Source organism: Sceloporus occidentalis, unplaced genomic scaffold, assembly GCF_023333645.1.
Source record: "Sceloporus occidentalis isolate IW3139 unplaced genomic scaffold, rSceOcc1.0.p SCAF_4, whole genome shotgun sequence".
NCBI lineage: Eukaryota > Metazoa > Chordata > Lepidosauria > Squamata > Phrynosomatidae > Sceloporus > Sceloporus occidentalis.
Genome location: NW_028316984.1, coordinates 148,331,777 through 148,346,752, shown reverse-complemented (window position 1 = coordinate 148,346,752; position 14,976 = coordinate 148,331,777). Strand labels below are relative to the sequence as shown.

Sequence of the window (14,976 nt, the reverse complement as noted above, 5' to 3'; positions counted from 1 at the left end):
CATGCAGAACAACCAGGTATTGAGCTGCCAATAGTAAAGTTTAATTGCATTCCAGCAGAGAGCACTGCATATCCTTTAAAAACTCCAAAATTTATCTAACACGAGACACTATCATTGTACCCCACCCCAGGAAGGAAGGAGGGAAGGAAGGAATTCCCAATTGGTCGCACTATTTTATTCATTTAATGATTTCATGTGTATGGTACCTGTTTCCCATATAAAATACATATTATACTGATTCTGTTGCTTTTAGACCATCACAGTGGTCTAAATAGTCTGTAGTCTTTCTGCTTAACTGATAGCACAGTATATCATTATACTACAAGTTGACTCCAAAACATTCTTATGGTGAGTTCTCAAAGGAGCATAAAGAGAATACAGTTTCATCAGGGATTACATGCCCATGCTTCAAATGTAGCTGCCCAAACAGTGAGTTTGATTTCCTAGCTACAGTAGGTTGCTGCTGGGGCACTATTTTTTCACAAGATCATATGACTAAGTGCTGCTACAATATTTTGATGGCTACCATTTCCTCCTTTTTGAGCCTTATCACACTACAAAAGAAAGATGAGAGATAGCGAGAGAGAAGTGGCTTTCTGTTACCCTTCCTGCACGATGCTGTAGTACTTCTGTTCTCCTCCAGAAGGAGGCAGTTATAAAAGAATAGCTTTTGCCAAACAGATTTTTCCAGTGAGACAAAAGGTGCATGTTTATGAGCATCTCCATCGTAAACAGAATGAATGTGCTTTGAGGGCATGCAGAGATGTAAAACAGAAAGCTACTTTTATTTCACTGCCTCTGATCTTACTTTTGTAAAGTGATAAAGCTCTTTGCTACTATGCATCTCTCTACAAGGATGTGACAGTTCACTAATCAGAAGGATTAAGAAATTACAGAGGAACTCGGGAAAGGCAATTACTGAGAATTTAAGATGATAGAATAGTGCAAGAAGGGGCCCAGCTTCATGTAGCCTAAACATTATTGTACACATTGTGAAACAAATTGAGCTTATTTTGCAATAATCAAAGTGCAAAATGAAACAAGGAAGATATTTCTCTTAATCCAGTTTTCTATTCAAACATAGGACTGGCTCTCACATAAAGTGATGAAATTCCTTTGGAATGACCAAAATACATTTTCAGGTGATTAACTTTGTAGCTAAACACACAAGGCATAGCCATTCAATTATACTAAGCTAAAAGATGTGTTAGTGCAGATCTATTCCAGTTTGCCCAGAGTAAATCTCATTGTGTTCAGTGAAGTTCAACTGTAGTACATAAGTTTAATATTGGAGTGTAAGCTTGCAAACCTTATAATAATGGTGGACAGTACATGGCTAGCAGGTGATATGGGGGCTCCCACTCATTTTTTTTAAACTCAAGCTTCCCCCACCCCACAAGAAAAGTAACTACTCTTCAGTCTGATTCTTCTCTAAAGCAAGATTTAGCATTTTGCTTTAACGTGGAGAGCAAGGCTTTCCAAAAGTTCCCCTCCCAATTAAAAAAAAAACTAGAAGAAAGCTTCTGGCCACTTCTTATCTTGAAAAAAAATGCAGAAAATGCATTTTGAGAGGTTCTAGTGGTAGTGAGGTGCCTCCTAGAATCTAATGGATTTGACCAATCTTGATTTACTGACAGGAGTTGTAAGGCAGGAGTAATTAGTATTGTGAATGGAAGGACTAAGGCTGAGAACGAGTGGCTTACATGAGGTCTTAGTGAGTTGGTGAAATTCAAGCCAAGGGTTTCCTGGTCTATCACGGAAAAATATAATGCATGAGAAAAAATATAATGCATTTACAACTGTGACTTAGGTTAGCCAGTCATGGGAGAAGGCAAGATTTATTCAGAAGTTTGTCATGGTCTTCTGCTTAGGCAAGGCCAAAGACACCCAGTGGATTTTCATGGCTGAGCATGGATTTGAACCCTGGTCTCGAGTTCTAGTCCAACTGTTGAACCACTGTATCACACACTGCATAGGGGAGGGGCCTGAAAAACATGTTCAGGAGATAAAAGCACAGTTTAGATTGCCATCTAAACTATGGTGGGCAATCTCTGGGGCTTGTGTAAGGGTGGAGGACAGCACCCCATGTCTGCCAAATTTGTCACTAAGTGGCAAATAGCAAAAGGCTTTTTTAACCATTAAAACAAGGTGCATGGAGAGCACATACATTATTTTCAATCTCACTAGTGCTTCTGGGAGGCACATAGAAACACCATTAAGTTCTGAAAGGAGGTGCAGAATCATGATTGATTTATTTGGACACTTGTCTGTTGCCACAGTGCCATAGTCAGCAGTGCAGCAGCAAATGTGGCTGTGATGATGAGGGGGCAGAGGGGGCACAAAAACCTATCAAAGCTGTGTGTTGGCAATTCTGATCTAAACCAGGAATGAATCACAGAAAGCCTGTGTGTAGTCCTCTCTTCACTCATTGGGACAGAAGCTTAAGAATGTTATTCAAAAGAGAGTAAACTGGGGAGAGAGTAAAAAAGACTTGGAGGCTACAGGACTGTTCCCAAGAAAACAAAGAAGGAAATCATCTTGTGTATTGGTTTGAATGAACCAGTCTGTCATTGCCATGCTGCCAAAAGCCCTCCAGTTTTACAATAAAACTAATGAGTCACTGACATTTGCTGGACTGACATTTGCAAATCTTTAGACATTTGTTTTAAATACCTTCTCCCCCCCCCCCCCCCCCAATTTCAAATTCCAGTTTTTAAAAAGGGGGGCATGCTTTTCTGGTAGTGCTTACAGCAAAACCCAAAAGAATAAATTGAAGCAAGGGATTGTTTCTCTCCTTCCAAGTGCTGCTGCTAAACAGGAGAACTGTGGCAGATGCAGAAAACTTGGAGCCAAGCTGAAGTAAAACTCTGTTAACCAGAAAGAGTAAGAAAAAGAGGAGGAATGGTTGGGGAAGACTTAGCTCCATCAGTTGTTTCAGGATCAACTATACAAAGCTTGGCTTGCAGTACAAAACCTGAATGATCACCAATCTATTGACCAGCAACTCTGGACGATACCCAAAGAGTGCTAAACAAATGTCCCTTGCCATCCTGGAGAGAAGAGACAAGGGAGATGCAGCAAAGTTTTGAGCCTGGGGTTGTTTTCCTGTCATTGATGCTTCAGCTATGCATTCCTCTATCGGTTGGTGCTGGACAAGATGATCATTCTTACCCTTTCAGATTCTATGTTTTTTCAGATTTTTCAGATTTTGCTCCCAATGGAAATGCTTGAAAACTCAGTGTTTGTCTACTTATAACCCCCCCCCCCCCCGAGGCTTTCTCTGTATTGCTTATATTACTCAGGCCCCAAACCCCGAATTGGGTCCAGCCATTTTCATAATACCTGGACTACTTACCTTTTGCTCTGAGTTTTCCAGAATGCAGCAATAATGGCCTTCTTACACAGTCCCTGCGAGCATCTCTGCTGAATCGTTCTGGGCGCCTCATTCTAACCTAAGAGCAACTTGTGCTTGCAGCGGTAGTGGCAGCTAGGGACCACGTGAGAAGGCAGATGGCAATTGTTCACCAAAAAATTGCAGCAGGTAATGCAGGAGGGGAGTACTAAGGGGGAAATCAGGCCAGAATACTTTGGAGGCTGTGCAGATTATTGTGGCAAATATAGATGAGTTCTCAGATACAATTTCAGTATCAATAAGACAGAGCTGCAATAATTAGTTTCATTAGCAGGGAGCAACATGTGAACTCTATAAATATTTTTTTAATTTAATATATATTTCAGAGAAAGAAAAATTAAAAATAGAATTAGCACTGGACTCTCATTCCTGTGTCATTTGTGTATCCAGGCTGGCATCCTGTTAGTCAATCATGATGTTGTAAGCTAGGCATCAGGAACCCTGGTGGCACAGTGGTTAAATGCCTGTACTGCAGCCACTCACTCAAAACCATAAAGTTGTGAGTTCAGTACCAGCAAAAGGGCTCAAGCTTGACTCAGGCTTGCATTGTTAGGGGCAATTAGCTTACAGTTGTAAACCACTTAGACACTATTAGTTCAGAACGAAGCGGTATATAAATGGAGCTGTTTGTTTGTTTGTTTGTTTTGTTTTGTTTATGATTTTGTAACTGTTTCCTATTCACATTCACCACCATGATGCCATTGCCATCACTACAAATGCCCCTAAACTCACCTTAAAATCCCACCATCTGACTGGGGGATGGAGTTCTGTGGCTCTGGTTAGTGGGTCCCTGAGGGATGATGTGTTCAGTCCCCTCCCTGTATTGAATGTCAATGTGTAAAGGAGTTGTGACAGGATCCCACAAGGGTCCCTGATTTGTGTATAAGAAGACTGGAGACATCATCCTTCAGTGCCCTGCTTGCCAGCATGACAGAATTCCATCCCTCAGTGCAGCTGGCTGGATTTTAACATGGGTTTTAGAGGTCAGATTGGGAAACAGACTGTAGCTGTATCATACGAGCAAGGTCGATGGTGATGGCCATGCCTAAATGGAAGTCTTCTGCACTCGCCCCCCCCCCCCCCGGGGTGATGTTGATTCCTTCCTTTCATATATTGTGTATATGTGCAAACAGGAAAATAATTTATTGGTAAAGTTTACCAGAATTTTTCAATAGATATCTTAAAAATTTAAATGAGTTCTTAAACTTTAGCCAGGAAATTTGCTTCTGTGTCCCCAGTTAAACTGACGTACATTGAAATATGTCAGGGACAGAAAGATATTTTGTAAACTACTTAACTCTAACTAGAAGCTGAAAATGTTAAATTGAGGTTAGTGAACTTCAGATATATCATGAAACAACATGACTCATTGGAAATGACAAGAATGCTAGGTAAAATGGAGGGCAGTAGGAAAAAGGGACGGCCATAGTACAGATGGATTGACTCAGCCTTGAATTGGCAAGACCTGAGCAGTGCTGTTGATGAACAGGACTCTTGGAGGTCTTTTATTCATAGGGCCACCATAAATCAAAACTGGCTTGATGGCAGCTAACAACAGACAACAAAAGCAAAACAGCCAGTGGTGCCTCTTCACTTCCCCACAAGTGACAATACATACATGTAAAAACATCCATGGAGTTTTGACAGATGAAACAGAATACAACACAAATGCCTCTGCCCATCCCTGGCAGAAAAAAAAACCAGAAATAGCATACTAATTAACTAAACAGTTGTTGCATTTTCATGTTACCCAAACTCTCCCACATATGGTGGTTGCCTTGCTGTGCCTCATGACAGGATCAGCCCTGGTGAAATAGAGCTTCATATTCAGAAACAAATGCTTCTTTACTTGGCTGCTGTTAGGAGAGCAATAAGATTATCAGTCTATGAGCTCATAAAACAGGCACTTTAAAAGAGAGAATCAACAGAATCCCAATCTTTCCTGTTTCCTGCCTAATAGCTCTCCTAGAGGGACTAACTGTTGCCCCTAACTAGTTTTCTCCTGGCTTGTGGTAACATAATCCCTCTGTGCCACCATCCCCATTCATTCTTTTTGTCACTGTTAGCTAATGGAGCAGGCCAGTCTTTCCCAAGAGAGGTTTCTCAAGTCTGGCTCTGCTCTCCCCTGCCAAACTAAACTTTGTAATAGATGTTGTTCTCAGTGCTCCTGACTCTGTTCAGTGAATCTCGTGAATGCTTGGCTGGGCAACAAATCTGACCCCAATTACATTAGTATATTTCTTTGACAAATTAATGGCCAATGGGCTATTTGCCACCTCCTTTGCCTTATTTATTCTTTCAAAGGGCTGCCAACAGTTTGTCAGGGTCAAAGTGATTAGTCACAGATAAACTCATAGGTAGGCGCTGGTGGTATCTTCCCAGTACTGTAGTTTGTTCCTGAAAGTAATATGACAATCAAGTAGGACTGTTTCAATATTCATTGTCAGTCTTACTCCCTGTGGATTTTGACTGAACATTTTACAGTTCACAAGTTCTTCAGTTTTGTTTGATTTATTTAGGAGGTGATAAAATCAAAATACAAAAAAAATAGTTGAGTTCTATGGAAATATCTGTTTTGCACCTCGCAAGATTGGCAATGGAGTGAAGCACAGTATGCAAGCTGTGTATTTCTCAAGTTTTAATATGTTTTGAAGGGGAGGAAATCACAAACATTTGCATACATTTACAAAAATTAGCAATACTAAACATTCTGTTTGTTGTTTGTTGTTATTATTTGCTATAAAGTTGTCTTTAGCTGATGGAGACCTTCTGGATGAAAGGTTTCCCAGAGCCCTGGTCATCAGAAGCCATGATCAAGTCCTGCATAGTCAAGGTTGTGGCTTCCTTGCTTGAACCAATCCATCTGTAATGTGATTTTCCTCTTTTCCTACTGCCTTCTTTTCTCAGCATTATAATCTTTTCCAAAGAGTCATACCATTTCTGATATGTCCAAAGTATGATAGTTTCATTTTAGTCATTTTGGCTTCTATTGAGAGTTCAGGACTGATTTGCTCTCAGAAATATTTGTTGATATTTTTGGCAGCCTGTAGTACCCATGGAACTGAGCATTATGACATCTGGAAAAATACATGTAAGTAAAGTCAGCAGGAAAATGTATATAAATGTGTACATAAGAAAAAAATGTAAACAATTATATTTTGGGGAGAAATCTCCAGAAAATTCTGCATGTATACCTATGCAAGAAAGAAAAAAGCATTCTGCGAGTCTCCTGCACAGGTGCAAGACTGAAAATAAATGCTGATATTTTGAGAAAAGCATGATAATGACAGTTTTTCACATCCCTACACTACACAGTTGCCATACTCTACGCTACTCATGTATTGTTGCTGTGAGCCTTCAAGTAATTTTATGGTGACCCTAAAGTGCACATACCACAGAGTTTTCTGAAACTGGGTGAGTATGACTTACACAGTGGTTCCCATGGCCGAGTGAGGAATTGAACCCTGCTCTTCAGAGTCATCACATGGGGACCTATGTGCTTACAGCCCAAAAATGGTTAAAGTGTTGGCATCCCAGAAAAGCAAGCAAATTCACTAATGGTTATCACACAGAGCACAACATCACATTAAAAGCACATTACTAATTCGGGAAAGTGGGTAGAAAGTGCATTTGGTTTTCAGATAGATGCGGACAAATCCCGTTGATAGTTTGGAAATAACATTTTTGTGCATGTACACAGAAGCATTAATGACACTCATAACTGTCATTTCCAAGTGCACATACACACATGCTCAAGAGAGGAAAGGGAAACCAGGGAGGAAAATACTCTTTGCCCCAAAAGCTGTTTCAGAGAAAGGAAGGCTGAGGTTTCCGTTTGCAAACTCCCATAAAACAACACAAACCACACATGCCAGAGGACATGGCTGAATGCCTTGTTTGCTACAGTTATTTCTGGATTAAAGCCAAAGAGGAGGAGGTGGTCCATAAACCTGTCTGAGGCCAGCACGCTGGGGTGACTAGATGCTCTCCTCTTCTAGGACATATCCTCCATTTCTCCCTCCTGTCCACGAGGAATTCCAAAATGTCCTCTCTCTTGCTGCATCATCCCTGCCTTCTCTCACCAGCTCTTTTCTTTCAGAGGCCAATGGGGGAGGCTGCAGGAGGAGGAGACGAGCCACAGGAGGGAGAGAAGGATGCATGCATGATCCTTTAAGACCCTGCTGCAGCATAACCTCTTGGCACAACAAATCAGCAGAGAGAATCCTGGAAATAGCTTTCAGACTACAGCAGTTGTGCAAAGAAAGTGAATTTGTGAATGAAATGGAAACGAAAATACGGTATTTTCCCAAAAATGCCTATTTCTTTTCTGTTTGGATTCTAAGTGGTTTGTGCACGTCATCATCTGAAAACCAATTGTGCAGTTGTGCCTAATACCCTGGATAACCCTGGGTTCTGACCAGTTTAAACTTCCAGTTTTTCCTGTGTGATAAATGCCATAGTCTAATGCTCAAATTGGCTCCCTTCTCTAACATACACTAGCTCCCTACTCTACCATACAGGATAATACATTTTAGAAACAGAACTTCTGCTTGCAAAATAATACCACTGATATTTCTCTCAATCTATGGAAGCCTAGCATAATATGATGAAAAGTATGGTCTTTCTACCAGCTGCAAATGATCATTTAGCCTAGGTATTAATGCAAAGAAATGTCAGTATGAATAATTCCCATTCCTTTTGCAGGGGAAACAATTATACATACTCATATCTCCTAAATGATCAAAGTCAAATAATAAAATGCTCCTCATACCCCAACAACCCTTGCTGGCAGTACAGTCTCCACTATAATAGACTTTAATTGGAATTCTGACTTTTAGAACAGAGGATTCCCTCCTTACTCAGTGCATTACTTTATTTATTAACAGATTTAAATGTGGTCTTTCAGCCAAATAGCTCTGCTCCAGGCAACTCACAAATACCAACACACATGGTTAAGATGTTTAAAAAACAGTTATCAAATAATACAATGAAAATGTAAAAATAGAAGAAAAGATGCTTAGGCTGCTGCCACACTGCAGAATCAATGCAGTTTAAAACTGCTTTAACTGTCATGGCTCCATCCTATGGAAGCCTGGGATTTGTAGTTTGTTGTGGCTAAATATTTCACAGAACTACAAATCCCAGAATTCCATAGCATTATGCCATGGCAGTTGAAGTGGTGTCAAACTGCATTAATTCTGCAGTGTAGATGCAGCCTTAGAGAACATACAAGTAGAATGAAAAAAAAATTATTTGCATTTTTTTTTTAAAAAAACCCTGAAAAATATAAATGACTTTGCTAGGTAATGAAAAGAGAGAAAAGTAAGAGCTAGTTGAATCTCTGTAAAGAGAAAATTCTATAGATGGAGTGACACATTTCAAGAAAGCCTCTTCTTGATCACCACTTGCCTATTTTCCTCCACATATACTTCTTCGGGTTGAGCTTAAATTGAAATATAATCAAGAACCTTCTTCTCTATGCTGGATAGTAAGAAAAGATGGGTTCCATTTTCAGCTGAGGTGCACCAGAAAAAACACCAGAAGAGTGCAGGTAGGCCATTCCTCCTTTTGGCCATGAACTTCTGACAGACAAAGCATTTGTTCAGGAAATTTAAATTCCATTAGCCAAACAAAAAAGATACCTTGTATGAGATCCAGGATGTCTCAGTCCAGTGTGAGGTCACAGAATCTTTTATTGGGCAGAGAACATTGAACCTGCTAATCTCTCAAAAAAACCTCCATGCTTTGCCATTAGAAAAATTTTAGGTGTTGTTTGGTAAAACAGTCCAAATGCAGCCCCGTTGGTTTTTAAATGTTCTATCTTTGTTGGAGGTAGAAACTACAAATTGTGGGTACCCTCTCACAACCCTAGCATTTTGGGTAAAAATGCAGTACCTTCATATCCAGGAAACATACCCAGGGGTAGTCATGTTGGCCATATAGCCAAGTGCAATAACATCTAAAATCCACAAACAGTGACACCTTTAATGGGGTCAACCAAAATGTATAAAATATAAAATATCATGAGATGATGTGAGCTATTGGAAAAGAAGGCAGTGCTCTCTAAAGCTGAAAGCAATGAAAAGATGGCTGCATTATGGATGGGTTGATTCAATCAAGAAAGCCTGCACCCTGAGTTTGTAAAGCCCAAGAAGAGCTGTTGATGACCAGGGCTTTTGGAGGCTCTCATTCATAGTGCAGAACGTAACCTCCATTATTATCCACTGTGATTCCCCATTAACTCCGAAAGGATTATCCATTGTTTTAATTGCAGTTTGTTTTAACTCACATTGTGAGCCATCTTGAGTCCCATACTGGGAGGATGAGAGGACATATATTAAATGAATGAATTAATTTGCATCTAGACAAATCCAGGCAAACTGTAGACAAAGGAGCTTATCACTCACACTTTTGTATGCATTCTGGACATGGGCAGAGAATGCGCATGGCTAAGTGAAAACAGAGTTTACCACATGCTAAACTGTCCTCAAGGCATTACCATGCCATCACCGACCCTAACCTGTCCCTGAGCTGGGCTGAGGTGCGTGAATTTTGCTCAGCTGGAAAGATTCTGGTTGAGCAAGAAAGCTTTCCAGCTGAGCAAAATTCATGCACCTCAGCCCAACTCAGGGACAGGTTAGGGTCGGTGATGGCATGGGGATGCTTGAGGACAGTTTAGAATGTGATAAACTCCATTTTCACTCAGCCACACACATTTCCTTCTCATGCCCAGAACAGATAAAGAAGTGTGTGCGATAAGCTCCTAACTAATGTCCTTTTTTGTTCTTTTCCCTTTGGCAATGAGTGTCAGTTGCCACCCACTTGGTCTCTGTCAAGGGAAACACCTAGTTAACTTCAACAGTGATACAACCATGGATGCTTCCCAGGCCAGTCACTAAACATTATCTGCCTAGACAGTTGGATTGCCCTCTTACTCACATAGATTGTTTCCTTCAGGGCAGGATTATAGATACATGGACAGGGTGGTACAGGAAGCTTTCACTGCTATGTTTGTTTTGTACAATGAGGAAAAGTTTCTGCCTCCAGGGCCCTGACCCAAGCACCATTTAGCAAGACTAAATTCATAACAGAGAGGGGGGGAAATATACAAGTTATTATACTGACAGGATCAAACATGGCATGCCATTAATTCTGAATTTGGAGGTCTCCTTATTTTAAAAATAGCAGCAGTGATTCATGGGTAGAATTAAGATTTGGATCAAAGCACAGGTACAGGAGGTCAATACCTCCCTCCTTTTTCTGGTGCTTTTCCCCCCACTGAAAATCACTGCCCCTTTTGATATTTGCTTTCAGGGCCACACTTTTGCTGCCAATTGTAAATCTGTGATGCTCCCTCTTCTGGGATTGGGATTGGGATTTTTTAATTAAGAAAAATAGTAAGGGCAGGAAAATTGTCAAAAAGACCTCCTATTCCCAGCAAGTGACTTTTTCAGGTGTGGAAACAAAAAGAAGTCACAGGGGGCCAAATCTGGGGAAGATGGTGGATGGGGCAGCAATTTGTAGCCCAATTCGACCAATTTGGCCATGACCGCGGAGGTGTGAGCCGGCGTGTTGTCATGGTGGAACAGCACCCATTGCGCCGACAGCTTTCTCATGCCCAGTTCTTCATGTAAAATATGATGCACCGTTCCTTCTGCGATGCCTACAGTCTCAGCTATCTCGCGTACCTTCAATCGGCGGTCTGCCAACACGAGATCATGGATTTTTAAAATGTTTTCCTCCGTAGTAGCCATTTTTGAGACACCTGGGCATGGCTCATCAAAAACCGACGTGTGGCCATGAACAAACTCATTGAACCAATTCTTGACGGTCGCCATCAAAGGAGAAGAGTCACCGTACACAGCACCCAAGCGCTCTTTGATTTCACTGCGTGTTTTCCCTTCCAAAAACAAGAATCAAATCACCGAACGATATTGCTCTTTTTCCATTTTTGTAAAACCGACCGACACGCTCGCTTCCAAAGGCTATCAAAACAAAACAAATGAAGGGAATTGACTGAAACTTTGACAGTAGGCTTCTAAAAGAATGTACTGCACAATGGTAAAACTCTTTTGTAACAGCAGCGCCATTGGGCGGTGAGGCTAAGTACTTGTTGAGTGACCCTCGTATGTTACAATCGGATCTGGTTTTACACAGGGAGGGTGCAACAAAAATAATAGGGTAATTCAGATTTGCCATTTTCCTTTGACTCAAGTAGTACTGAATTCCAATGCCCACCCTCCTTAGCTTGCAGGTACTTGGGCATTCAGGATGGGGATGATGGGGGTTATGGTATACCATATCTAGTAAGTATCAGGTTCAAGAAATCAGGTTTAATAGGTTTTATTAATCTGCACAGACATTGCTTTCAAGTCCAAACCAGAACTAGTGAGCTCTGGCATGAGGAGGGAATTGCAACAGGGACCCTGTTTTTGCCCGTTGCATGGATATCACTTGCACGAGAGCGTGGAAATCTTAGTCAGCCACTTCCTAACAGGGAAATGTACAAATATACAAAAATTAAAAACATAACTAAAAATCCACTTGCTCCATAAAAACCACCCTGCTATGCATTATATACCAAATGCCTATCTGTATAAAAACATTGTTTTAGCCAGGAGTTGTCAGGAGAGGAGGAGGAGGAAGAGTTTAGACAGGGATTATGGGAGGCAGGCAGAAGAAGGAAAAAGAGGGAAAGAAAGAAAGAGGGAAAGAGAGGGATCAGGATATGAGGGAGCAGATGATCATAGGAATGAGCTGCAGGCTATGCAGAGTGCAGACAAAACATCATAATAATCCAACACTATAGTCCCAGCAGTGGGATCCTGTACTGCTGATAGAATTTACAGGCTGGAACTATATGTGAATAGGTGTCTAATCTATGCACAAACATACCTTTGTACTGCCAGGCCTGGTCAGAAACATAGGGAACTCAGAAAGAGAAAAAATCCCAGAAATCAACCCAAACGGTCTATTAAAGGGCAAGAACTTTTAATCCATTAGCTATTTTGTCGATTCAGTGTGAATTTAGTGGGGGGGGGGGGGAGGAGATTTTCCACAGATAATTGAAGATCAAAGAAAACATGTATGTTTATAAATGTTTACAATGATGGTTTTAAAAAATTAGAAGTTTTATAAAATCAAAACATCAGCAGGAGGATACTATTAGGACTACTAAGTAAAGAAGTTAGTGTTTAATAGGCTATATGAAGCTATGAAATAGTCAATTGTTGAAGCTCCTGTTCCAGATACAAAGGTGTACTCACCAGGTCTATCCCCTACGACACTCCCGTTTAAGATGACTAAATCGAGTTTGTTTACTAGCTGCATTAAGTGAAGGCCAGCGCAGTTGCATCCTTTGTCTTTTGACTGCCTTGTTGGAATAGCGTCTGGTTCTGGTGGGTTTTGTTTGAAATGGGAGTACAGGGATTTGTCTGTTTGGCCTGTTCTGGCATTTAGGTCTCCTGCAATAAGAATGTAGGCTTTTGGATATAAAGTTGTCAAGTCGGAGATGTATTCTTCTAACTTTGTCCAATTGTTTTTGATTTGTTGTTGATGTTTTGATGGAGGGAGATAAACATTTATTAACAGTAAGCTAAATAATCAGAAATTGATAACCAAGCAAAGTAAAGTAGTCTGTTTAACAATACAAGTTAAATATATATAATTTTTTTGTAGATTCTACAACAGCCTTTCTGTTATGTTAAAAATAAAAAAAAAAATCACTTGGCATAATTTTAGCAGTGTAGAAAATGAGTCAAAAGGCTTTTTCATTCATGACCCCTGAGGCTGTGTGATAGAATCAGGATACAGGTGAGTCTCAGTTTGTATTGACTCAATTTACAACATTTCAAATTTACAGTGTTTCCTCAGAAATAACTAAGACCCTCCACAGACTGGCCTGAAAGGCTGGCCTGTGAGCTGAGTCACGATGAAGTGTCCACACACTTGATGCTGTGACTCCGTTCCCTTCACGCCATAACACCGTGCACCCTTCTACATGACACGTGGCATCATGGCGCAACTCTCATGCAGTGGCCAAACACTGCGGCTATAATGCCCCTTCCAGGGAGCAAAAAAGAAGCCCCCCCTTTTGGGGCTTCTTTTTTGCTCCTGTGGAGGCCACGGCATACAGTTGCCATGGCCTCCATCTGGGGCAAAAAGGGGTGGCATCCCACCGCCCGTATGTACAGACCCCATCTAACTAAATAAATGTCAGTCTCACCCATAATGCGTAGCTCTCCCAGCACATCTATGCAGTTGAGCAAGGTGGGAGAGCAAGAAGAAAGATGAGAGAGACTGTGGTTGAAGTGACAGGCTGAAGTGTTTGGAGTTTATGGAATGGAGTTTTTAGCAGTAAGAAAAGGACACTGGACCACTTTTCTTTTGCCTGCCTAGTTCGGGGGAATGTGGAGTGGGAGAAAGCAACTATAGTCTGCTTAGAAGGGGTAGTGTAGGACAGAGGAAGAAACTTATAACTTCCCATTGTTTGGACAAAGAGGTTTCCTTTCATTGCTTAGAAGGGGGCAAGAGGTGAACGGAGAAACTAGAATCTTGGGGGTTTGGTATGGCTAGAAGAGACTTCTTGTGTTTGCTTAGCCTTAGAGGCTGAGCAACAAGAGTCTACTTTTTTCCCCCAGTTGTCAAGCTTGCCAGAGAGGGCACAGTAAGAGATATGTTGCCTCTCTTTCCTGTTGTGCTTTCTCCACTTGAGATGTCTCCTGGAGAAAACATAGTAGAGTCGGCCCTTCTTATACACAGATTTTTTATACACGGATTCAAGCATACACGGTCTGAAAATGTTCAAAAAAAGAATAAATTTCAAATATCAAACCTTGATTTTCCATTTTCAATAAGGGACACCATTTTGCTCTGCCATTATATTTAATGGGACTTGAGCATACACGGATCTTGGAACCAAACCCCAGCGTATAACAAGGGTCCACTGTAGAAGAACACAGTTCTTACCTGTTGCTCCCTGTGTGATCCTCTGGAGATTAATTGTTGGCTAACAGCAAGCCAGCTCTCCCAGCCAACCCTGACTTTGATCAGCATTTGCTACCCTTTCTGGTGCCACTGGAGAGCATCTACGCATTTTCTGGCCTAGAAAAGGTAGTGCTAAAGCTTAATGCTTTAAACCTCTTTAAAACTGATGGCAGGTTGAGTTAAATGGCTGACTTTATGGCTACTTCAACTCTATAAGAAAGCATCCCCCTGGCCTCCAATGACCCTATGGAACTGACTAGTGCCACGTCAGTCTCAATCTGCATCATGAGTCCAGGAGTGCAACCCAAATGTAAACAGGTCTGCTTGTATTCCAAAACTATGCCTAGGCAAGACACGGAAGACACCAGTCTTTACTTTCTCATATGCTACATGGTGATGAGATGTTGACTGTTCTGAAGTATTGTTATATGGATTACAAGAAAGATAATAATAAGATCTCTGAATATTCTTAAGATCTAGAAAAGTATTGTTATCTGTTTGATGGGAGTATAGGGAAATTTTTAGAAACCCATTGTTAGCATAACATAAAGTCAGTCTAAGTGCCGAATAGCTGAGTG

At 41.0% G+C, this 14,976-nt stretch overlaps 1 long non-coding RNA gene across 2 annotated transcripts; it reads right to left on the bottom strand.

Annotated features, from left to right (window-relative positions):
• Window positions 1-11,753: 11,753 nt before the first annotated feature.
• LOC149314842 (uncharacterized) lies at window positions 11,754-14,604 on the bottom strand. Of its 2 annotated transcripts, none has more exons than XR_016281140.1 (3): window positions 14,381-14,604; window positions 12,679-12,937; window positions 11,754-11,902 (listed from the first exon to the last, which is right to left on the bottom strand). It is a non-coding gene; the product is annotated as an uncharacterized LOC149314842 (long non-coding RNA). The 2 variants fall into 2 exon arrangements; XR_016281141.1 differs by having other exon boundaries at window positions 12,679-12,933.
• Window positions 14,605-14,976: the final 372 nt, after the last annotated feature.